The sequence below is a fragment of the Bactrocera oleae genome, chromosome X (genome assembly GCF_042242935.1).
Source record: "Bactrocera oleae isolate idBacOlea1 chromosome X, idBacOlea1, whole genome shotgun sequence".
Lineage (NCBI taxonomy): Eukaryota > Metazoa > Arthropoda > Insecta > Diptera > Tephritidae > Bactrocera > Bactrocera oleae.
Genome location: NC_091541.1, coordinates 340001 through 364962, shown reverse-complemented (window position 1 = coordinate 364962; position 24962 = coordinate 340001).

The window sequence follows — 24962 nt, the reverse complement described above, 5'->3', positions numbered from 1 at the left end:
TAGTTAGGGTTAAAGAATATGATTGGAGAAATTTTGTTAGTGAAAATAGGGATGACCCCTGGGGTCAGATCTATAAGATCTGCAGGGGTCGTAAGAGAGATGATATCACCTCTCTTTGCGTAGGTGACACTGTGTTATCTACGTGGAGAGAGTGTGCGGGGGTTCTATTAGGTGTGTTCTTTCCCAGGGCGGAGGTTCAGGTACCCCAAGCACAGGAGGTACCTGTCCCTCCATTAGATGATGGGGAGTTGGGGTATGCCTTTGGCCTGGTCAGGTCTAAACGGTCCCCAGGTTTTGATGGTTTGAACGGAGAGATGTGTAAAAGCTTGTGGAAGTTCATTCCGGAATACTTGGAGGCCATTTATGATAAGTGCGTGTGGGAGGGTTATATTCCACGCGAGTGGAAAATTGCTAGGGTTGTACCTCTCCTGAAGTCTCCTGATAAGATCAGGAGTGATCCTCGCTCTTATCGGGGCATCAGTCTTCTTCCAGTACTTGGAAAAGTATTGGAAAGAGTTATGGTGGAACGGCTTCAGGAGCTAACGCGGGGTATGTGGTCGGATAGGCAGTATGGGTTCAGGGAAGGACGCAGTACAGAAGATGCTTGGTTTTATGTTCAGAGTGTTGTTAAGGAGAATGTCAACAAATATGTCCTTGGCATATTTGTTGACTTCAAGGGAGCGTTTGATTATTTAAGGTGGGATAGAGTTTTGCAGCGGCTGGAGGAGCTTGGCTGTCCGGAAATTACTCTTTGGCGGAGTTACTTTTCGGAGAGAAAAGCTTCTCTAGAAAGTATGAATGGAAGTGTTGAAATTGGAGTGGTTCGTGGCTGCCCGCAGGGATCCATCTGCGGTCCATATATTTGGAACCTTATGATGGACTCTCTGCTTGGACAGCTCGAGCCCCTCTGTAAATGTTGTGCATATGCGGACGACCTTCTTCTTCTCGTTGAGGGTCGATCGCGGTCTGAGTTAGAACGGTCGGGGGGACAATTTTTAGAAATTGTAAATAGCTGGGGTTTAGATGTGGGGGTTGACATATCGGTGGACAAAACGGTTACAATGCTGCTTAAGGGCAGATTGTCGCCGGTTCGTCCACCGATTGTCAAGGTGAATGGGGTCAACATCAGGTATGTGAAGGAAGTTAAGTACCTGGGGTTGACTATAGGAGAAAGAATGTGTTTCACCCCACATTTGGTGCGTATGGGGGAGCGGCTGCAGGCAGTTGTTGGCAAAGTGCGACGCATTTTGAGGAGTGATTGGGGCCTTGGACGCCGTGCTGTTCGCACCATATATCGTTTGTGGCTTGTGCCACTTATGGGGCTGCTGTGTGGTGGGAATCGGCGATGACGGTTTCTGGTCGCCGAAAACTCCTCTCGGTGCAACGTTGCATGATGCTTGCATGTTTGCCTGTTTGTCGCACTGTTTCGACGGATGCAATGCAGGTGTTGTTGGGTGCACCCCCTCTTGATCTAATTGTTATACAGCTTGCTGTTGCATTCAGATTAAGAAGGGGCTTGAGTATTTCTATGCTGCGGACAGATTGGACAGATGGTATGGATGTTGAGAGGGTGGGTTATCTAGAGAGCAAGAGGCTGCTAGATTTTAAGGTTAGGCGTAGGTGGCAGGACCGTTGGGATAATAACCCTAAGGGTCGGGTGACATATGAATACATCCGGGATGTTACGTTTGTTGAGGGTAACCCAGACTTGAGATTTTGTTTGAGTCTGGGATTTTTGTTTACGGGGCATGGGCCTCTGAATGCATTTTTGTATCGGAGGCACCTTTCTGATAGTTCGGGGTGTTTGTGTGGGGCGCGTATGGAGGATTGGGTGCATGTTATTGCAGAATGCCCGATGTATTCAGACATTAGGAATATTGGGGGTGTGGGGATTAGTTGGACAGACGGACGTTTAATTGTAGGTAATGTAGTTTCTAGCAATGAGTATACTGAACGGTTAAGAATGTTTGCGCGGGAGTTATTTAAGCGGCGAAGGCGTTTAACTGAAGGTTAGGGTTAGCTTTTAGTGTGTAAGATGAGTGATTGTGTGGAGTGAATGGGGTCTAGCCCCTGGTCGCCAGTCCAGAGCAGTATGGATGCTCAACTGGTAGAAGTTTCGGCTACGAGGTCTGACCGGAGACTTAATTCTGGTACCACGGGGAGCAGGGGCCCTTGGAGTTCGCTCCAACCTGCTCGTGCGGACTGGCCCTTCGGGGAGTATCGTGGTGGTTGTGGTCTATACCCAAATGCGGGAAGAACTGACGTTTTGTCAGTTCAATGTGGAGTTGCATTGCAACCGGGTGCCGGACCCAAAGTACGGCAGAGGTTTTAGATAGGCCTCCAACCTTACCAAGGTGTGTAGTGTGTCCATTCCACACTACCAATCGGTACTGAAAAATGCCTAGCATTTTCGGGGCGCTGATCAAGGCATTGTATTGATACGCCGTGCTTTTGAGCGCCGTGAGATAAGGCCGTCGACGGCAGGTACTCACGTTAAACACACCGGACGTTGTCCCTATCTACTACCCCTGCGGGCAGGGGATAGAATATGCCCGCGGCAAGGCATGCCTGTCGTAAAAGGCGACTAAAAGCCAATATGCACTATGACTGTTATTATATTCTTTGCACAGTAATATCAGCATAGTATGTGGAGTGATAGTGCTATAATACTCAGCTTGAACTGATATTAGAAACACTTTAAATGAAAAAAGCTAATAAAAAGACATTTGAAGTTCAAGAGACAAATGTCACCAGTCATTTGAGTAATAGGTTGCTCAACTGGCAGTAGTTTAGGCTACGCAGTCTGACCGGAGACTTTCCGGTACCACGGGGAGCAGAAAGCCCTTGGACTTCTGTTCAATCTGCTCATTGGGTTCGGCCCTTTGGGGAGTATCGTGGTGGCTGTGGTTGAAACCTAAATGCTGGAAGAACTGAATTTTCAGTTCGAAAAAAGAAGTTACACAAGTAACTGGGTGCCGTACCCGAAAACGGAAGAGGTTTTAGGTCGGCCTCGAATCATACCAAGATGGTAGTGTGGACCCAGACACACTGCCTTTGGTATCCAAATAATACTTGCCAAAATTCTTGTATTATTTGGGGCGTTTATCAGACGCGTGTATTGATACGCCGTGCTCTTGAGCACCGTGAGGTAAGGCCGTCGCCGGCAGGTACTCACGTTAATCTACAACGCAAGTTGTCCCTATCTACCCCATTCATTCGTTGTTTGGATTCCGACGCGAATAGACGTGCGTGCGCATCGTTGTGATTAGTGATTTTCGGTGATTTTTCGGCATTTCCTTTTGAGCGATATTTGTTTACGCGTTAGCATAAGCACCGTTGCTTTTCGAGTGTGTGAAATTGTTGCTACAATTTCTTGCGGAATTTCGCTTTGTGCGAGTATTCGCGTTTTGTTGTTAGTGCTCGGGTACGTGACCGCAAGTGTGTTTTTATTTGTGCAAGGGCACAATTGGCGTGTTTCTTGGGCATTTTTCGGTGAATAGCGGTAAGTACATATTTTTTAATATTGTGTACAGTACCTTTAGGTGCTACCGCAACGTGGTCGTTCACGTTGTTGTTGGTGGGGGACTTTTTGCACAGCCCCAGTTTTGTGCCGTATTGTTGGTATTCTTTGCCGGCAGGGTTGCCTATTTGGAGTGTTGTGTTGGGCATCTGGTGTTCAGTTGGCCAGTTTCAGCAGGTTTCGAGCAGGATTGCTCAAAAGGTACCAGCGTCTGTCCAGTGTCGAAGTGAGTGTATCGTGTACAGACAAACAGTCGTAGCAGTGTGCGTTTAACCCACGGATCGGTTCGGTCCAGCGCCACATCGGTCGACTCGCGGCCGTTACGGGGACATTGATTCGTCCGGCGGTCAATTTGAGTGACCTCTGTCCAGGCCTTTTGGCTGGAGTTGTGGGCTGTACCCTAGCGAGAACGCATTAATCGTCCGCTTGGGTCGTCGCTGCTATAGAGCGGGTCTGCGCTAGAGATACTTTCTCCAGCGCGTTCAGTTGCACGTACTTGGCGAGCGGCTGTTTTCGGCATCTGTTGAACTAGTGCCATCTGCGTTAGTGGTAAGTTCGGCGGATCAGCCTACCAAAGGGCGTCCGAAGGCAAGAATGCCTCCACCACGGAGGAGGAGGGTTAAATCCCTCGCTGGGAGCGAGGAGTCCGGTCCATCGGTGGTAACGGTGGACACTTCGGGAGACGAGGCGGTGAGGCCATCGGTGAGGTCCCCGCCACGGAGAAAGGCGCGTTTGGGGTCGCCGGCAGAAACGGGGGGTGATGAGGGCGGGAGCGGTAGTGGTAGCGGTTGCGATAACGGTGACACCGCTGAAAAAACGGCTGTTCACCCCGCAAAGTTGGGCGAGGGCGAAGTGGGTGTTGCGCGCGTTGATACGGGCGCGAAGAAAACGGGCGCTAGCAAAACGAGCGCGAGCAATACGAGCGCGAGCAAGGGCGGCGCGAGCAACCGTGGTGCTCTTAAGGGGGGTGTTGTTGTCGGGGGTGGTGCGGTTAGCCATGTCGCGGCTATTAAGAAAATTTCGGCGGAGCTTAGCGAAGTAGTTTTTGGGGCCGAAAATTTCGCTATAGGGACCGCGAAGGGGCTGATGGAGCTTGCCTCGAAATACGAGGCACTTCTGATGACGGTAGTAACCGAGAATGCCCATCTTCGTGGTCAAGTTGACGCCCTTAGAGGAGGCTGTGGAGGACACTCCTCGCCGCCGAGCAGGTCAATGCCGGCTCCATCGGCACCGATGCCTCCGCCCCCAGCACCTGTACTGGAGGCGATTGCACCGGTGGCGCAGAAGCCTGTTGAGACCTGGTCAGTTGTGGTTAGGAGTAAGGGGCCTGCAGCTTCCTCTGAGGAAGTCATTAAAAAAGTAGTTAAGGAGGTGGGTCCTTCCCTGGGGGTAAGGATCCACGAGGTTAGGCCAACTAAGGGTGGTGGGGTGGTTGCGATGAACGCGAAATTCGGGGAAATTCTTAACCTGAAAGCAACAGCACGCTGTATGACAATCAAGTCAAGAGGGGGTGCACCTAGTAAAACCTGCATCGCATCCGTTGAAACGGTGCGACATACAGGCAAACATGCAAGCATCATGCAACGTTGCACCGAGAGGAGTTTTCGGCGACCAGAGACCGTCATCGCTGTTTCCCACCATATTGCGGCTCCATAAGTGGCACAAGCCACAAATAGACCACGGTATATGGTGCGAACAGCACGGCGTCCAAGGCCCCAATCGCTCCTCAAGATGCGTCGCACTTTGCCTACGACCGCCTGCAGTCGCTCCTTCAAATTCGCCAAGTTTGGAGTAAAACACACTCTTTCACTCATGGTCAGCCCCAGGTATTTGACTTGCGTCACATACCTGATCCTGACCCCATTCACACGGACAATCGGTGGACGAACCGGAGACAATCTGCCCTTAAGCAGCATTGTCACCGTTTTGTCCATCGATATGTCAACCCCCACACCTAAACCCCAACTATTTACAATTTCTAAAATAAATTTCCAATGCACTCCATTGCCGCAACTGCGCATTCAAGGGTAGACCAGCTGGGCATTTTATGATGTCGGCTGTCTGCCCGATATATTGTGGGATTGTTGAGCGCGCCCTCGCCAGACACTAATGGGGGGGATTAATTATTGGCTTGGACGCGAATGCCACGTCTTCGATGTGGTTTAGTAAGGTATCCCGGCATTCGTCTGGATATCAAAGCCACAGTCGTGGAGTGGTATTAAGTGAATGGGTGGTGGGTAAAAACCTTCACATTCTAAACGAGCCGAGTGAGTGGTATACTTTTGATGGGCCTAGGGGTGTCAGTGACATTGACGTGACGTTGATTAACGAGGCAGCAAATAGAATGTTTCGTGTTGGGTGGGAAATTAAGGGAGGGTGGGGTTTGAGTGATCATAATTTGATTCAAATTATGGTTTCTTCTCAGTCCCCCCCTTTACAGTTCGTAAGTCCGTTGCGGCGATGGCGTACCTCTGGTATTGACTTGAACCAATATGGACGGTGTGTTAGGGAAGCGGTATTGGAGATACCGCTTGGTGAGTTTGAGGGCTTGGGGGTTGATGAGCAGATTGCTCGTCTTTACGAGATAGTGTGGGTTGTTAATGATAGGGAACTTAAGAAGTGTGAAAGTTTTAAGCTTAGGAAAATAAAATGGTGGGCGATTGAGGCGAAAGTTTCAACGCGCTCGACGGTCCAATTCAGACAGGTTAGGTATGATTTTGGTTGTGAAATTAGGGAATATAAAGATATGTTAGTTAGGGTTAAAGAATATGAATGGAGAAATTTTGTTAGTGAAAATAGGGATGACCCCTGGGGTCAGATCTATAAGATCTGCAGGGGTCGTAAGAGAGATGATATCACCTCTCTTTGCGTAGGTGACACTGTGTTATCTACGTGGAGAGAGTGCGCGGGGGTTCTATTAAGTGCGTTCTTTCCTAGGGCGGAGGTTCAGGTACCCCAAGCACAGGAGGTACCTGTCCCTCCATTAGATGATGGGGAGTTGGGGTATGCTTTTGGCCTGGTCAGGTCTAAACGGTCCCCAGGTTTTGATGGTTTGAACGGAGAGATGTGTAAAAGCTTGTGGAAGTTCATTCCGGAATACTTGGAGGCCATTTATGATAAGTGCGTGTGGGAGGGTTATTTTTCACGCGAGTGGAAAATTGCTAGGGTTGTACCTCTCCTGAAGTCTCCTAATAAGTTCAGGAGTGATCCTCGCTCTTATCGGGGCATCAGTCTTCTTCCAGTACTTGGAAAAGTATTGGAAAGAGTTATGGTGGAACGGCTTCAGGAGCTAACGCGGGTTATATGGTCGGATAGGCAGTATGGGTTCAGGGAAGGACGCAGTACAGAGGATGCTTGGTTTTATGTTCAGAGTGTTGTTAAGGAGAATGTCAACAAATATGTCCTTGGCATATTTGTTGACTTCCAGGGAGCGTTTGATTATTTAAGGTGGGATAGAGTTTTGCAGCGGCTGGAGGAGCTTGGCTGTCCGGAAATTACTCTTTGGCGGAGTTACTTTTCGGAGAGAAAAGCTTCTCTAGTAAGTATGAATGGAAGTGTTGAAATTGGAGTGGTTCGTGGCTGTCCGCAGGGATCCATCTGCGGTCCATATATTTGGAACCTTATGATGGACTCTCTGCTTGGACAGCTCGAGCCCCTCTGTAAATGTTGTGCGTATGCGGACGACCTTCTTCTTCTCGTTGAGGGTCGAGCGCGGTCTGAGTTAGAACGGTCGGGGGGACAATTGTTAGAAATTGTAAATAGCTGGGGCTTAGATGTGGGGGTTGACATATCGGTGGACAAAACGGTTACAGTGCTGCTTAAGGGCAGATTGTCGCCGGTTCGTCCACCGATTGTCAAGGTGAATGGGGTCAACATCAGGTATGTGAAGGAAGTTAAGTACCTGGGGTTGACTATAGGAGAAAGAATGTGTTTCACCCCACATTTGGTGCGCATGGGGGAGCGGCTTCAGGCAATTGTTGGCAAAGTGCGACGCATTTTGAGGAGTGATTGGGGCCTTGGACGCCATGCTGTTCGCACCATATATCGTGGCTTGTTTGTGGCTTGTGCCACTTATGGGGCTGCTGTGTGGTGGGAATCAGCGATGACGGTTTCTGGTCGCCGAAAACTCCTCTCGGTGCAACGTTGCATGATGCTTGCATGTTTGCCTGTTTGTCGCACTGTTTCGACGGATGCAATGCAGGTGTTGTTGGGTGCACCCCCTCTTGATCTGATTGTTATACAGCGTGCTGTTGCATTCAGATTAAGAAGGGGCTTGAGTATTTCTATGCTGCGGACAGATTGGACAGATGGTATTGATGTTGAGAGGGTGGGTTATCTAGAGAGCAAGAGGCTGCTAGATTTTAAGGTTAGGCGTAGGTGGCAGGACCGTTGGGATAATAGCCCTAAGGGTCGGGTGACATATGAATACATCCGGGATGTTACGTTTGTTGAGGGTAACCCAGACTTCAGATTTTGTTTGAGCCTGGGATTTTTGCTTACGGGGCATGGGCCTCTGAATGCATTTTTGTATCGGAGGCACCTTTCTGATAGTTCGGGGTGTTTGTGTGGGGCGCGTATGGAAGATTGGGTGCATGTTAATGCAGAATGCCCGATGTATTCAGACATTAGGAATATTGGGGGTGTGGGGATTAGTTGGACAGACGGACGTTTAATTGTAGGTAATGTAGTTTCTAGCAATGAGTATACTGAACAGTTAGGAATGTTTGCGCGGGAGTTATTTAAGCGGCGAAGGCGTTTAACTGAAGGTTAGGGTTAGCTTTTAGTGTGTAAGATGAGTGATTGTGTGGAGTGAATGGGGTCTAGCCCCTGGTCGCCAGTCCAGAGCAGTATGGATGCTCAACTGGTAGTAGTTTCGGCTACGAGGTCTGACCGGAGACTTAATTCTGGTACCACGGGGAGCAGGGGCCCTTGGAGTTCGCTCCAACTTCCTCGTGCGGACTGGTCCTTCGGGGAGTATCGTGGTGGTTGTGGTTTATACCCAAATGCGGGAAGAACTGAATTTTCAGTTCGAAAAAAGAAGTTGCACAAGTAACTGGGTGCCGTACCCGAAAACGGAAGAGGTTTTAGGTCGGCCTCGAATCACACCAAGATGGTAGTGTGGACCCAGACACACTGCCACTGGTATCCAAATAAATACTTGCAAAAAGCTCGTATTGTTTGGGGCGCTGATCAACGCATTGTATTGATACGTTGTGTTTTTGAACAGCGTGAGGTAAGGCCGTCGTCGGCAGGTACTCACGTTAAACACACCGGACCTTGTCCCTATCTACCTTACCCCTGCGTGCAGGGGATAGAATATGCCCGCGGCAAGGCATGCCTGTCGTAAAAGGCGACTAAAAGCCAATATGCACTATGACTGTTATTATATACCTTGCTCAGTAATATCAGCATAGTATGTGGAGTGATAGTGCTATAATACTCAGCTTGAACTGATATTAGAAACACTTTAAATGAAAAAAGCGAGTAAAAAGACATTTGAAGTTCAAGCGACAAATGTCACCAGTCATTTGAGTAATAGGGAGCTCAACTGGCAGTAGTTTAGGCTACGCAGTCTGACCGGAGACTTTCTGGTACCACGGGGAGCAGACAGCCCTTGCATTTCTGTTCAATCTGCTCATTGGGTTCGGCCCTTTGGGGAGTATCGTGGTGGCTGTGGTTTAAGCCTAAATGCTGTAAAAACTGAATTTTCAGTTCGAAAAAAGAAGTTGCACAAGTAACTGGGTGCCGTACCCGAAAACGGAAGAGGTTTTAGGTCGGCCTCGAATCACACCAAGATGGTAGTGTGGACCCAGACACACTGCCACTGGTATCCAAATAAATACTTGAAAAAAGCTCGTATTGTTTGGGGCGCTGATCAACGCATTGTATTGATACGTTGTGTTTTTGAACACCGTGAGGTAAGGCCGTCGCCGGCAGGTACTCACGTAAATCTACAACGAAAGTTGTCTCTATCTACCACCTCTGCGGGCAGGGGATAGAATATGCCCGCGGCAAGGCATGCCTGTCGTAAAAGGCGACTAAAAGCCAATATGCACTATGACTGTTATTATATACCTTGCTCAGTAATATCAGCATAGGATGTGGAGTGATAGTGCTATAATACTCAGCTTGAACTGATATTAGAAACACTTTAAATGAAAAAAGCGAATAAAAAGACATTTGAAGTTCAAGCGACAAATGTCACCAGTCATTTGAGTAATGGGGAGCTCAACTGGCAGTAGTTTAGGCTACGCAGTCTGACCGGAGACTTTCCGGTACCACGGGGAGCAGAAAGCCCTTGGACTTCTGTTCAATCTGCTCATTGGGTTCGGCCCTTTGGGTATTGAAGAGTAGCTTTTTGGTGCTCAGGTACTTTATATACTAGAGCCTTTTTGTGTTTATTGTAGTAGGCTTTGTATATGATTACAACGCCTACTTGAGTGAAAGTTTTATTTTTAGCTTGCAGGTAGATTTGCGTACAGTGGTTTTGTTGGGGAATTTTTTCAAAATTACTCAGTTGGCTTTGAATACGAATACAACGCCTACTTGAGTGAAAATTTTATTTTAGCTTGCAAGTAGATTTGTGTACAGTGGTTTTTTGAGAAATTTTTGTAAATTTTTGTAAATTTTGTAGTTGGCGATTACAACGCCTGCGTTTGTGCAAGTGGGTGTGTTAGGGTGTGGGATAGTTGTGAAATTTTTTTTTTTTTTTTTTTTTTTCTGGATTAGATTCGTAGATTAGGGTACAGCAGTTTTTGTAGGTGGGCCCGTCCGTAGTCTCAGGGTGTTAGTGGTTGTCCTAGTATTGGAGGCGCTGACTCCAGGGTGAATTAAGGTCATAGTGGTTGACTTTTAGCCCACGGTGCGATTGATACAACGTCACATCGGTCGATTCGCAACCGTTACGGGGACTTTGTTCTGTCCGGCGGTTAATTGAGTGACCTCTTCCACGCCTTTGGCTGGAGGTGTGAGTTGTGTCCCTGCGATAACGCGATAATCGACTGTTTGGGTGGTAACTACTATTGAGCGGGTTTACGCGCGAGTTAGCTACTTCAGTGCGTTCAATCGCACGTGCCTGGTGAGCGACTGTTTGATCTTTCCGGAACAGGGGCTTCTGCGCCAGTGTTTTTTACCGGCGGATCAGCCTGCCTGGTAGGGGATCTAGGTTGAAGATGCCTCCCCCACGGAGGAGGAAGGTTAAGTCCCTTGCTGAGAGCGATGGGTCTGTGCCTACAAAAATGGAGGCGTCGTCCGGTGAGGATAGTGCAGTGTCACCTACTGATGGGTCACCGCTGCGCAGAAAGGTTAGGTTGAGGTCACCACCTTTGGCGAAATCGTGGGGCTTTGTGCGCTTCACTGACTCCAGTGAAAGCAGTAGTTCGAGTAGTGAGACAGGGGATACTACTGACACAGTTAAGAAGGGGGGTGACACTAAGATGAGTGTTGATAAAGGTGGTGAGGTTAAGGCTGGAAGAGGTGTTGGGCGTGTTAGTGAGGGTGGAAAGGAAATAGGTGTTAGTTCCAACATGGTGAAGAAGAAGGATAGTAAGGGTGGCAACCGTGAATTTGCCAAGGGCGCTGTTGCTGTTGGTGGTAGTGCGGTAAGCCATGTTGCTGCTGTGAAGAGGATTACTGGGGAGCTAAGCGGGTTGGTCTTTGGAGACAAGAAGTTTGAGATGGAAACCGTGGCTGATGGAGCTTGCTTCTAAATATGAAGCACTCCTAATGACGGTTATTACCGAGAATGCCCATCTTCGCGGTCAAGTTGACGCCCTTAGAAGAGGCTGTGGGGGACACTCCTCGCCACCGAGCAGGTCAATGCCGGCTCCATCGGCACCGATGCCTCCACCCCCAGCACCTGTACTGGACGCGATTGCACCGGTGGCGTCGAGGCCTGTTGAGACCTGGTCCGTTGTGGTTAGGAGTAAGGGGCATGCAGCTTCCTCTGAGGAAGTTGTCAAAAAAGTTGTTAAGGAGGTGGGTCCTTCTCTGGGGGTAAGGATCCATGAGGTTAGGCCAATTAAGGGTGGTGGGGCGGTTATCCGCACTCCCTCTGTCTTAGAGAGGGAGAAAGTGGTGAAAAATGCGAAATTCGGGGAGGTGGGGTTGGACGTGACTGTCAACCGGAAGCTGGGTCCTCGGGTTGTAATCCAGGGGGTTCACACGGAGATCCCCCATGATGAGTTCATGGAAGAGTTACTCCGGCTGAACCTTCAGGATTTCAGCCCGGCGTCCCTGAGGTCAGATGTGAGGATGGTCAGTCGTCCTTGGAAGGTGGCCCCTGATGGTAGCACCAATGTCGTCCTTGAAGGTACGGACAAAATTATGTCCGCCCTCTTGGAGGCTGGTAGGTGCTACATTAAGTGGTTCTCCTTCCGGGTGCGACCGGATAGCCCCGTGGCTGGCTGTTTCCGGTGTATGAGTTTCGACCATAGAGTGGCTGTGTGTAGGGCCAAATCGGATGTCTGCCGGAGGTGCGGTCAGGAAGGCCACAGGGCTGCCAGCTGCGTCAATGCACTCCATTGCCGCAACTGCGCATTCAAGGGTAGACCAGCTGGGCATTTTATGATGTCGGCTGTCTGCCCGATATATTGTGGGATTGTTGAGCGCGCCCTCGCCAGACACTAATGGGGGGGATTATTCAGTTAAACTGTCAGGGGTCGTATGCCGTAATGTGCGAGTTGGGGGGGTATATGGCTGAGGGGGGGTGCGGCATTGCCTTGCTCCAGGAGCCCTATGCCACTAATGGGGTGGTTCGGGGTCTTCCTGGTGGTTTTAGGGTCTTTTTGGACGTGCTGCAATTGTTGTGAGTGATCCCAACTATGATTGTGTAGTTGTGGATTCCTCACAACTGGGTGTATGTGTTTCTGTAGAGGGGGGGTTTGGTAGAATACTTGTTGCTATGGTGTATGTGTTTCTGTAGAGGGGGGGTTTGGTAGAATACTTGTTGCTAGTATCTATTGTAAATTTGGTGAGCCCTTAGAGCCTAATCTGAGTTACATGGATAAGGTACTACTACTTGCGAGTGGTAGTCCTCTTATACTTGGCTTGGACGCGAATGCCACGTCTTCGATGTGGTTTAGTAAGGTATCCCGGCATTCGTCTGGATATCAAAGCCACAGTCGTGGAGTGGTATTAAGTAAATGGGTGGTGGGTAAAAACCTTCACATTCTAAACGAGCCGAGTGAGTGGTATACTTTTGATGGGCCTAGGGGTGTCAGTGACATTGACGTGACTTTGATGAACGAGGCAGCAAATAGAGTGTTTCGTGTTGGCTGGGAAATTAAGGGAGGGTGCGGATCGAGTGATCATAATTTGATTCAAATTATGGTTTCTTCTCAGTCCCCCTCTTTACAGTTCGTAAGTCCGTTGCGGCGATGGCGTACCTCTGGTATTGACTTGAACCAATATGGACGGTGTGTTAGGGAAGCGGTATTGGAAATACCGCTTAGTGAGTTTGAGGGCTTGGGGGTTGATGAGCAGATTGCTCGTCTTTACGAGATAGTGTGGGTTGTTAATGATGTCAGGCGATTGAGGCAAAAGTTTCAACGCGCTCGACGGTCCAATTCAGACAGGTTGGCTCAGGTTAGGTATGATTTTTGTTGTGAAATAAGGGAATATAAAGATATGTTAGTTAGGGTAAAAGAATATGAATGGAGAAGTTTTGTTAGTGAAAATAGGGATGACCCCTGGGGTCAGATTTATAAGATCTGCAGGGGTCGTAAGAGAGATGATATCACCTCCCCTTGCGTAGGTGACACTGTGTTATCTACGTGGAGAGAGTGCGCGGGGGTTCTATTAGGTGCGTTCTTTCCTAGGGCGGAGGTTCAGGTACCCCAAGCACAAGAGGTACCTGTCCCTCCATTAGATGATGGGGAGTTGGGGTATGCCTTTGGCCTGGTCAGGTCTAAACGGTCCATAGGTTTTGATGGTTTGAACGGAGAGATGTGTAAAAGCTTGTGGAAGTTCATTCCGGAATACTTGGAGGCCATTTATGATAAGTGCGTGTGGGAGGGTTATTTTCCACGCGAGTGGAAAATTGCTAGGGTTGTACCTCTCCTGAAGTCTCCTAATAAGATCAGGAGTGATCCTCGCTCTTATCGGGGCATCAGTCTTCTTCCAGTACTTGGAAAAGTATTGGAAAGAGTTATTGTGGAACGGCTTCAGGAGCTAACGCGGGTTATATGGTCGGATAGGCAGTATGGGTTCAGGGAAGGACGCAGTACAGAGGATGCTTGGTTTTATGTTCAGAGTGTTGTTAAGGAGAATGTCAACAAATATGTCCTTGGCATATTTGTTGACTTCAAGGGAGCGTTTGATTATTTAAGGTGGGATAGAGTTTTGCAGCGGCTGGAGGAGCTTGGCTGTCCGGAAATTACTCTTGGGCGGAGTTACTTTTCGGAGAGAAAAGCTTCTCTAGTAAGTATGAATGGAAGTGTTGAAATTGGAGTGGTTCGTGGCTGCCCGCAGGGATCCATCTGCGGTCCATATATTTGGAACCTTATGATGGACTCTCTGCTTGGACAGCTCGAGCCCCTCTGTAAATGTTGTGCGTATGCGGACGACCTTCTTCTTCTCGTTGAGGGTCGACCGCGGTCTGAGTTAGAACGGTCGGGGGGACAATTTTTAGAAATTGTAAATAGCTGGGGTTTAGATGTGGGGGTTGACATATCGGTGGACAAAACGGTTACAATGTTGCTTAAGGGCAGATTGTCGCCGGTTCGTCCACCGATTGTCAAGGTGAATGGGGTCAACATCAGGTATGTGAAGGAAGTTAAGTACCTGGGGTTGACTATAGGAGAAAGAATGTGTTTCACCCCACATTTGGTGCGTGTGGGGGAGCGGCTTCAGGCAATTGTTGGCAAAGTGCGACGCATTTTGAGGAGTGATTGGGGCCTTGGACGCCGTGCTGTTCGCACCATATATCGTGGCTTGTTTGTGGCTTGTGCCACTTATGGGGCTGCTGTGTGGTGGGAATCAGCGATGACGGTTTCTGGTCGCCGAAAACTCCTCTCGGTGCAACGTTGCATGATGCTTGCATGTTTGCCTGTTTGTCGCACTGTTTCGACGGATGCAATGCAGGTGTTGTTGGGTGCACCCCCTCTTGATCTGATTGTTATACAGCGTGCTGTTGCATTCAGATTAAGAAGGGGCTTGAGTATTTCTATGTTGCGGACAGATTGGACAGATGGTATTGATGTTGAGAGGGTGGGTTATCTAGAGAGCAAGAGGCTGCTAGATTTTAAGGTTAGGCGTAGGTGGCAGGACCGTTGGGATAATAGCCCTAAAGATCGGGTGACATATGAATACATCCGGGATGTTACGTTTGTTGAGGGTAACCCAGACTTCAGATTTTGTTTGAGTCTGGGATTTTTGCTTACGAGGCATGGGCCTCTGAATGCATTTTTGTATCGGAGGCACCTTTCTGATAGTTCGGGATGTTTGTTTGGGGCGCGTATGGAGGATTGGGTGCATGTTATTGCAGAATGCCCGATGTATTCAGACATTAGGAATAATGGGGGTGTGGGGATTAGTTGGACTGACGGACGTTTAATTGTAGGTAATGTAGTTTCTAGCAATGAGTATACTGAACAGTTAGGAATGTTTGCGCGGGAGTTATTTAAGCGGCGAAGGCGTTTAACTGAAGGTTAGGGTTAGCTTTTAGTGTGTAAGATGAGTGATTGTGTGGAGTGAATGGGGTCTAGCCCCTGGTCGCCAGTCCAGAGCAGTATGGATGCTCAACTGGTAGTAGTTTCGGCTACGAGGTCTGACCGGAGACTTCTGGTACCACGGGGAGCAGGGGCCCTTGGAGTTCGCTCCAACCTGCTCGTGCGGACTGGCCTTTCGGGGAGTATCGTGGTGGTTGTGGTCTATACCCAAATGCGGGAAGAACTGACGTTTTGTCAGTTCAATGTGGAGTTGCATTGCAACCGGGTGCCGGACCCAAAGTACGGCAGAGGTTTTAGATAGGCCTCGAACCTTACAAAGGTGTGTAGTGTGTCCATCCCACACTACCAATCGGTACTGAAAAATGCCTAGCATTTTCGGGGCGCTGATCAACGCATTGTATTGATACGATGTGCTTCTGAGCGCCGTGAGATAAGGCCGTCGACGGCAGGTACTCACGTTAAACACACCGGACGTTGTCCCTATCTACTGTAGGCTGATCGTAGCTAGTTTGTACTGCAAATTTAGCGAGCCCCTAGAGCCCTACCTGGGCTACATGGATAAGCTACTACTTCTTGCGAGTAGTAGCCCATTTATCCTAGGGCTGGATGCGAATGCCTCGTCTTCGATGTGGTTTAGTAAGGTATCCCGGCATTCGTCTGGATATCAAAGCCACAGTCGAGGCGATGCATTAAGTGAATGGGTGGTGGCTTAAAACCTCCACATTGTGAATGAGCCGAGTGAATGGTACACATTTGATGGGCCTGGGGGCGTGAGTGACATTGACGTGACGCTTATGAATCAGGCAGCAGATAGGGCGTTCGTAGCTAGATGGGAGGTTAAGGGAATGTGGGGATTGAGTGATCATAATTTGATCCAAATTGCTCGTCAGATTGCTCGTCTCTATGAGGTAGTGTGGGGGGTATATGATAGGGTACTTAGAAAGTGTGAAAGTTTTATGGTTAGGAAAATCAAGTGGTGGACGCGAGAGTTAACCTTGAAGAGGAGGACTGTCAGGCGATTTAGGCGGAAGTTTCAACGCGCTCGACGGTCCGATTCTGACAGGCTGTCCCAGCTTAGGCATAAATTTAGTTGTGCGGTTAGGGAATACAAGGATATTTGATTAAAATTAAAGAGCAGGAGTGGAGGAATTTTGTAGGGGAAAATAGGGACGACCCGTGGGATCAGGTCTATAGGATCTGCCGGGGTCGTTAGAGGGAGGATATCACCTCTCTTCGCGTTGGTGACACTATGTTATCAACGTGGAGAGAGTGTGCGGGGGCTTTGTTAGGAGCGTTCTTTCCTAGGGCGGAGGTTCTGGTACCTCAAGCACAAGAGGTACCTGTCCCTCCGTTAGACGATGGAGAGTTGGGGTACGCCTTTGGCCTGGTCAGGTCTAAACGGTCCCCAGGTTTTGATGGTTTGAACGGACAGATGTGTAAAAGCTTGTGGAAGTTCATTCCGGAATACTTGGAGGCCATTTATAATAAGTGTGTGTGGGAGGGTTATTTTCCACGCGAGTGGAAAATTTCTAGGGTTGTTCCTCTCCTGAAGTCCCCGGATAAGATCAGGAGCGATCCTCGTTCTTATCGGGGCATCAGTCTTCTTCCAGTACTTGGAAAAGTGCTTCGTGGCTGCCCGCACGGATCCATCTGCGGTCCATATATTTGGAACCTCATGATGGACTCTCTGCTTGGACAGCTCGAACCCCTCTGTAAATGTTGTGCGTATGCGGACGACCTTCTCCTTCTGGTTGAACGTCGATCGCGATTTAAGTTAGAGCGGGCGGGAGGACAATTTTTAGAAATTGTAAATAGTTGGGGTTTAGGTGTGGGGGTTGACATATCGATGGACAAAACGGTGACAATGCTGCTTAAGGGCAGATTGTCTTCGGTTCGTCCACCGATTGTCCGTGTGAATGGGGTCAGCATCAGGTATGTGACGCAAGTCAAATACCTGGGGCTGACTATGAGTGAAAGAATGTGTTTTACTCCACACTTGGCGAATTTGAAGGATCGACTGCAGGCAGTCGTAGGCAAAGTGCGACGCATTTTGAGGAGCGATTGGGGCCTTGGACGTCGTGCTGTTCGCACCATATATCGTGGTCTATTTGTAGCTTGTGCTACTTATGGAGCCGCCGGTGGGAAACAGCGTTGACGGTCTCTGGTCGCCGAAAACTCCTCTCGGTGCAACGTTGCATGATGCTTGCATGTTTGCCTGTATGTCGCACCGTTTCAACGGATGCGATGCAGGTTTTATTAGGTGCACCCCCTCTTGACTGTTGTACAGCGAGCTCTGATTGTTGTACAGCGAGCTGTTGCATTCAGGTTAAGAAGGGGCTTGAGTGTGTCATTGCTGCGGAATGATTGGATTTCCGATGATGATGTGGAGAGGGAGGGATTTCTAGGGAGCAAGAGGCTTCTAGATGATAGGGTTAGGAGTAGGTGGCAAGACCGTTGGGACAATAGTCCTAACGGTCGGGTGACTTATGAGTACATCCGGGATGTTAGGTTCGTTGAGGGTAACCCAGACTTCAGATTTTGTCTGAGTCTGGGTTTTTTGTTAACGGGGCATGGGCCTCTGAATGCATTTTTGCATCAGAGGCACCTTTCTGATAGGTCGGGGTGTTTGTGTGGGGCGCGATGTGAAGACTGGGTTCACTTGATCGCGGAGTGCCCGATGTACTCGGACATTAGGGACCTAGGGGGTATGGGGATTAGCTGGACTGATGGACGGTTAGATGTTAGCGGTGTGATCTCCACTAGTCGGAATGCCGAACAGTTAGGGTCGTTTGCGCGTGAATTGTTTAGGCGGCGGAGGCGTTTAACTGTGAGTTAGGGTTAGCTTCTTGTGTGAAAGGTGTGTGAGTGTAATGTGCGTATGGGGTTCAACCCTTGGTTACCAGTCCAGAGCTGTATGGAGGCACAACTGGTAGTAGCTTCGGCTACGAGGTCTGACCGGAGACTTAATTCTGGTACCACGGGGAGCAGGGGCCCTTGGAGTTCGCTCCAACCTGCTCGTGCGGACTGGCCCTTCGGGGAGTATCGTGGTGGTTGTGGTTTATACCCAAATGCGGGAAGAGCTGACGTTTTGTCAGTTCAATGTGGAGTTGCATTGCAACCGGGTGCCAGACCCAAAGTACGGCAGAGGTTTTAGATAGGCCTCGAACCTTACCAAGGTGTGTAGTGTGTCCATTCCACACTACCAATCGGTACTGAAAAATGCCTAGCATTTTCGGGGCGCTGATCAACGCATTGTATTGATACGCTGTGCTTTTGAGCGCCGTGAGATAAGGCCGTCGACGGCAGGTACTCACGTTAAACACACCGGACGTTGTCCCTATCTACATGTGCGGGGGTTCTATTAGGTGCGTTCTTTCCTAGGGCGGAGGTTCAGGTACCCCAAGCACAGGAGGTACCTGTCCCTCCATTAGATGATGGGGAGTTGGGGTATGCCTTTGGCCTGGTCAGGTCTAAACGGTCCCCGGGTTTTGATGGTTTGAACGGAGAGATGTGTAAAAGCTTGTGGAAGTTCATTCCGGAATACTTGGGGGCCATTTATGATAAGTGCGTGTGGGAGGGTTATTTTCCACGCTAGTGGAAAATTGCTAGGGTTGTACCTCTCCTGAAGTCTCCTGATAAGATTAGGAGCGATCCTCGCTCTTATCGGGGCATCAGTCTCCTTCAGGTAGGTGGAAAAGTGTTGGAAAGAGTTATGGTGGAACGGCTTCAGGAGCTAACGCGGGGTACATAGTCGGATAGGCAGTATGGGTTCAGGGAAGAACGCAGTACAGAATATGCTTGGTTTTATGTTCAGAGTGTTGTTGAGGAGAATGTCAACAAATATGTCCTTGGCATATTTGTTGACTTCAAGGGAGCGTTTGATTATTTAAGGTGGGATAGAGTTTTGCAGCGGCTGGAGGAGCTTGGCTGTCCGGAATTTACTCTTTGGCGGAGTTACTTTTCGGAGAGAAAAGCTTCTCTAGTAAGTATGAATGGAAGTGTTGAAATTGGAGTGGTTCGTGGCTGCCCGCAGGGATCCATCTGCGGTCCATATATTTGGAACCTTATGATGGACTCTCTGCTTGGACAGCTCGAGCTCTTCTGTAAATGTTGTGCGTATGCGGACGACCTTCTTCTTCTCGTTGAGGGTCGATCGCGGTCTGAGTTAGAACGGTCGGGGGGACAATTTTTAGAAATTGTAAATAGCTGGGGTTTAGATGTGGGGGTTGACATATCGGTGGACAAAACGGTTACAATGCTGCTTAAGGGCAGATTGTCGCCGGTTCGTCCTCCGATTGTCAAGGTGAATGGGGTCAACATCAGGTATGAGAAGGAAGTTAAGTACCTGGGGTTGACTATAGGAGAAAGAATGTGTTTCACCCCACATTTGGTGCGTGTGGGGGAGCGGCTGCAGGCAATTGTTGGCAAAGTGCGACGCATTTTGAGGAGTGATTATGGCCTTGGACGCCGTGCTGTTCGCACCATATATCGTGGCTTGTTTGTGGCTTGTGCCACTTATGGGGCTGCTGTTTGGTGGGAATCAGCGATGACGGTTTCTGGTCGCCGAAAACTCCTCTCGGTGCAACGTTGCATGATGCTTGCATGTTTGCCTGTTTGTCGCACTGTTTCGACGGATGCAATGCAGGTGTTGTTGGGTGCACCCCCTCTTGATCTGATTGTTATACAGCGTGCTGTTGCATTCAGATTAAGAAGGGGCTTGAGTATTTCTATGCTGCGGACAGATTGGACAGGTGGTATTGATCTTGAGAGGGTGGGTTATCTAGAGAGCAAGAGGCTGCTAGATTTTAAGGTTAGGCGTAGGTGGCAGGACCGTTGGGATAATAGCCCTAAGGGTCGGGTGACATATGAATACATCCGGGATGTTACGTTTGTTGAGGGTAACCCAGACTTCAGATTTTGTTTGAGTCTGGGATTTTTGCTTAAGGGGCATGGGCCTCTGAATGCATTTTTGTATCGGAGGCACCTTTCTGATAGTTCGGGGTGTTTGTGTGGGGCGCGTATGGAGGATTGGGTGCATGTTATTGCAGAATGCCCGATGTATTCAGACATTAGGAATATTGGGGGTGTGGGGATTAGTTGGACAGACGGACGTTTAATTGTAGGTAATGTAGTTTCTAGCAATGAGTATACTGAACAGTTAGGAATTTTTGCGCGGGAGTTATTTAAGCGGCGAAGGCGTTTAACTGAAGGTTAGGGTTAGCTTTTAGTGTGTAAGATGAGTGATTGTGTGGAGTGGATGGGGTCTAGCCCCTGGTCGCCAGTCCAGAGCAGTATGGATGCTCAACTGGTAGTAGTTTCGGCTACGAGGTCTGACCGGAGACTTCTGGTACCACGGGGAGCAGGGGCCCTTGGAGTTCGCTCCAACCTGCTCGTGCGGACTGGCCCTTCGGGGAGTATCGTGGTGGTTGTGGTTTATACCCAAATGCGGGAAGAACTGACGTTTTGTCAGTTCAATGTGGAGTTGCATTGCAACCGGGTGCCGGACCCAAAGTACGGCAGAGGTTTTAGATAGGCCTCGAACCTTACAAAGGTGTGTAGTGTGTCCATCCCACACTACCAATCGGTACTGAAAAATGCCTAGCATTTTCGGGGCGCTGATCAACGCATTGTATTGATACGCTGTGCTTTTGAGCGCCGTGAGATAAGGCCGTCGACGGCAGGTACTCACGTTAAACACACCGGACGTTGTCCCTATCTACTCACTCACTCAGTTGTAGACACTCGAAGTGAACGGTCGTGTTCGCGCATTGAAGAGTGACAGTTTTGATATAGTGAATTTTCTGTTAACAGAAATCATAGAAAGCATACAATTGCCTGGCGCGAATTAAATCGAAGGCCAGAGACACATAAAGCATTACCGCGAGTAATTGCTTTTAAAAATTGTAGTGCTAGTGTACAGTGACAATACAAACAATAGACTGTGTTATTGCCTGGTGCGAAGGCCAGTGACAATTTAGGCACGTTTAAAACGGCTTACAAACAATAGGCAGTGTTATTGCCTGGTGTGAAGTTTTGTGTGTGTATAACAAAGGACAGTGCGGTCACTGTTGTCCACAAACAGTTCGGGCAGCGGTTTTGTGTGGACCGCAATAAACTGAAGGCCACTGACAACATTGTTGTAGTGCAGGTACGCGTTCGCGAGTGCCGATTTCAAACTTTTGTAGTTTTACGTGCTTGTGTAGTAGGTACGCGATCGCGAGTGTACCGGACGGTCGGAGAAGAATGTCTCCACCACGAAGGCGAGGAGCGAAGGCACCCGCCGAAAGCGATGACTCGGAAGTCGTAATGATTACGGCAGCGTTATCGGCGGGCGAAGAGGAAGTGGAGAAGCCCCCACCGCACAGAAAGGCTCGGCTGGTCACTCCCCCGTTGGGGAGGTCGTGCGAGAGCGCCAGCGAGACGGGAGCGTCGAAACCCGTAGCCGGAGCAGCAAAGGAGGCAGGAGGAAGCAAAATGCGAGAAGGGGAAAAGAGGAAAGGTATGAAAGGGGAGAATAATACCAATAAGGGGGGTGTTGTTGGGGGTGGCGCTATAACCCATGTTGCAGCTATGAAAGCGGTAACAGCTGAGGTTAGCGCTTTGGTTTTTGGGGGGAAGAACATGGAGGTCCCTGACATGAAGAGTCTAATGGAGCTTGCCTCGAAGTACGAGGCACTCCTGATGACGATAATTGCGGAGAACGCGCATCTTCGCGGGCAGGTGGATGCCCTTAAGGGAAGTTGTGGGGGACCGCGAGTGAACAGACCAACGGTGGCTCCCGCGATTTCGGCGCCTGCCCCTCCAGCACCCGTGCTAAAGGCAATAGCGCCGATGTCGCCGAAGCCGGTGGAGACCTAGTCAGTTGTGGTCAGGAGTAAGGGGCCTGCAACTTCCTCTAAGGAAGTAATCAAAAAGGTGGTCAAGGAGGTGGGTCCTTCACTTGGCGTAAGGATCCATGATGTTAGGCCGATAAAGGGTGGTGGAGCGGTGATCCGCACACCTTCTGTTTCTGAGAGGGAGAAAGTGGCGACTAACGCAAAATTCGGGGAGGTAGGGTTGGACGTCAGTATCAACCGGAAATTGGGGCCAAGGGTTGTGGTGCAAGGAGTACACACCGAGATCTCCCATGAGGAATTCATGGAAGAACTCTTCAGTACGAATATAAGTCCTGAGGCAAAGAAATCCGACGTTAGGTTGGTCAGTCGCCCCTGGAAGGTGGCGCCAGATGGTAAAACTAACGTCGTTCTGGAGGGTTCGGAGGAAGTAATGTCCGCCCTCTTAGAAGCGGGAAGGTGCTACATTAAGTGGTTTTCCTTCCGAGTGCGACCAGATAGCCCTGTTGCCGGCTGTTTTCGGTGCATGGGCTTTGACCATCGAGTGGCGCAATGTAAGGCCAAGTCCGATGTCTGCCGTAGGTGTGGTCAGGAAGGCCACAGAGCTGCTAGTTGCGTCAATGCACCACATTGTCGCAACTATACATTTAAGGGTAGACCAGCTGGGCATCTTATGATGTCAGCTGCTTGTCCAGTCTACTGTGGCATAGTAGAGCGTGCCCTTTCTAGACATTAATGGGGACGATTTTACAGCTAAATTGTCAGGGTTGTTATGCCGTAATGTGCGAGTTAGGGGGTTGTATGCTAGAGGGTGGGTGCGGCATCGCTTTACTCCAGGAGCCCTACGCCACTAATGGTGTGGTTCGGGGTCTCCCTGGCGGTTTTAGGGTCTTCACAGACCTTAGGAGAAATGCCGCAATAGTTGTGAATAATCCTAGCTACGACTGCGTAGTTCTGGATTCGTCACAGCTGGGTGTTTGTGTATCCATAGAGGGGGAGTTCGGTAGATTGGTAGTCGCTAGTGTTTATTGCAAATACAGCGAACCTCTAGAGCCTTACCTGCTGTACATGGATAAGCTACTGCTACTTGCCAGTAGTAGCCCGCTTATCCTAGGAATGGATGCGAATGCCTCGTCCTCTATGTGGTTTAGTAAGGTATCCCGACATTCGTCAGGATATCAAAGCCACACTAGAGGCGAGGTATTAAGCGAATGGGTGGAGGCAAATAGTCTTCACATATTAAACGAGCCAAGCGAGTGGTATACGTTTGATGGGCCTGGGGGTGTGAGCGACATCGATGTGTCCTTCATCAATGAGGCAGCAAATAGGACCTTTAATGTTAGGTGGGAGATTAGGGGAGGGTGGGGATTGAGTGACCATAACTTGATTCAAATTATGGTTACTCCTAAATCTCCTCCCTCGGCGTATGAGAGTCCATTGCGGCGATGGCGTACCTCTGGTATCGACTGGAACCAATATAGACGATCTGTCAGGGAAGCGGTATTAGAAATACCGCTTAGTGAGTTTGAAGACTTTGGGGTGGACGAGCAAATTTCTCGGCTATACGATGTAGTGTGGGAAGTGAACAACAGTGTTCTCGGAAAGTTCGAAAGCTTCAGAGTGAGAAAACTTAAGTGGTGGACGAAAGAGCTAACGAAGAAGAGGAGAGCTGTCCGGCGATTGAGACGAAAGTTTCAACGCGCCAGACAGTCAAACTCTGATGGGCTGTCCCAGATTAGGTATGAATTTAGTTGTGTGATGAGGGATTACAAACAAATGCTAGTCAAAACCAAGGAAGAGAAATGGAGGAGTTTTGTAGGGGAGAATAGGAACGACCCATGGGGTCAGGTCTACAAGATCTGTAGGGGTCGTAAGAGGGAGGATATCACCTCTCTCCGCGTTGGTGATACTGTATTATCAATGTGGAGAGACTGTGCGGGGGTTCTGCTAGGAGCGTTCTTTCCTAGGGCGGAGGCTCAGGTACCTCAAACGTATGAGGAACCTGTTCCTCCACTAGATGATGGGGAGCTGGGATACGCCTTTGGCCTGGTCAGGTGTAAACGATCCCCAGGTTTCGATGGTTTGAACGGAGAGATGTGTAAAAGCATGTGGAAGTTCATTCCGGAATACTTGGAGGCCATTTACAATAAGTGCGTGTGGGAGGGATATTTTCCACGGGAGTGGAAAAGGCTAGGGTCGTTCCTCTCCTGAAGTCCCCTGATAAGATCAGGAGTGATCCTCGTTCTTATCGGGGCATCAGTCTCCTTTCAGTGCTTGGAAAAGTGCTGGAAAGAGTTATGGTGGAACGGCTTCAGGACCTAACGCGGGATATGTGGTCGGATAGGCAGTATGGTTTCAGGAAAGGACGCAGTGTGGAGGATGCCTGGATGTATGTCCAGAGTGCCGTTAGGGAGAACGTCAACGAATATGTCCTTGGCATATTTGTTGACTTTAAGGGAGCATTTGACTACCTAATCTGGGATAGGGTGATTGAACGATTGGAGGAGCTCGGCTGCCCGGAAGTTACTCTCTGGCGCAGCTACTTTTCGGACAGAAAAGCCTCAATCGTAGGAATGAATGGGAGTGTTGAGATTGGGGTGGCCCGGGGCTGCCCGCAGGGATCCATCTGTGGTCCATATATTTGGAACCTTATGATGGACTCTCTGCTTGGACAACTTGAACCAGTATGCAAATGTTGTGGGTACGCGGACGACCTTCTTCTTTTAGTTGAAGGTCACTCAAGGTCCGAAATAGAGCGAGCGGGAGGCCGATTTATAGAAATTGTCCACAGTTGGGGTGTAGGTGTTGGTGTGGACATATCAATGGACAAAACGGTTACAATGCTGCTTAAGGGCAGATTGTCGCCGGCTAGACCACCGATTGTCCGTGTAAATGGGGTCAGCATCAAGTACGTGACGCAAGTCAAATACTTGGGGTTGA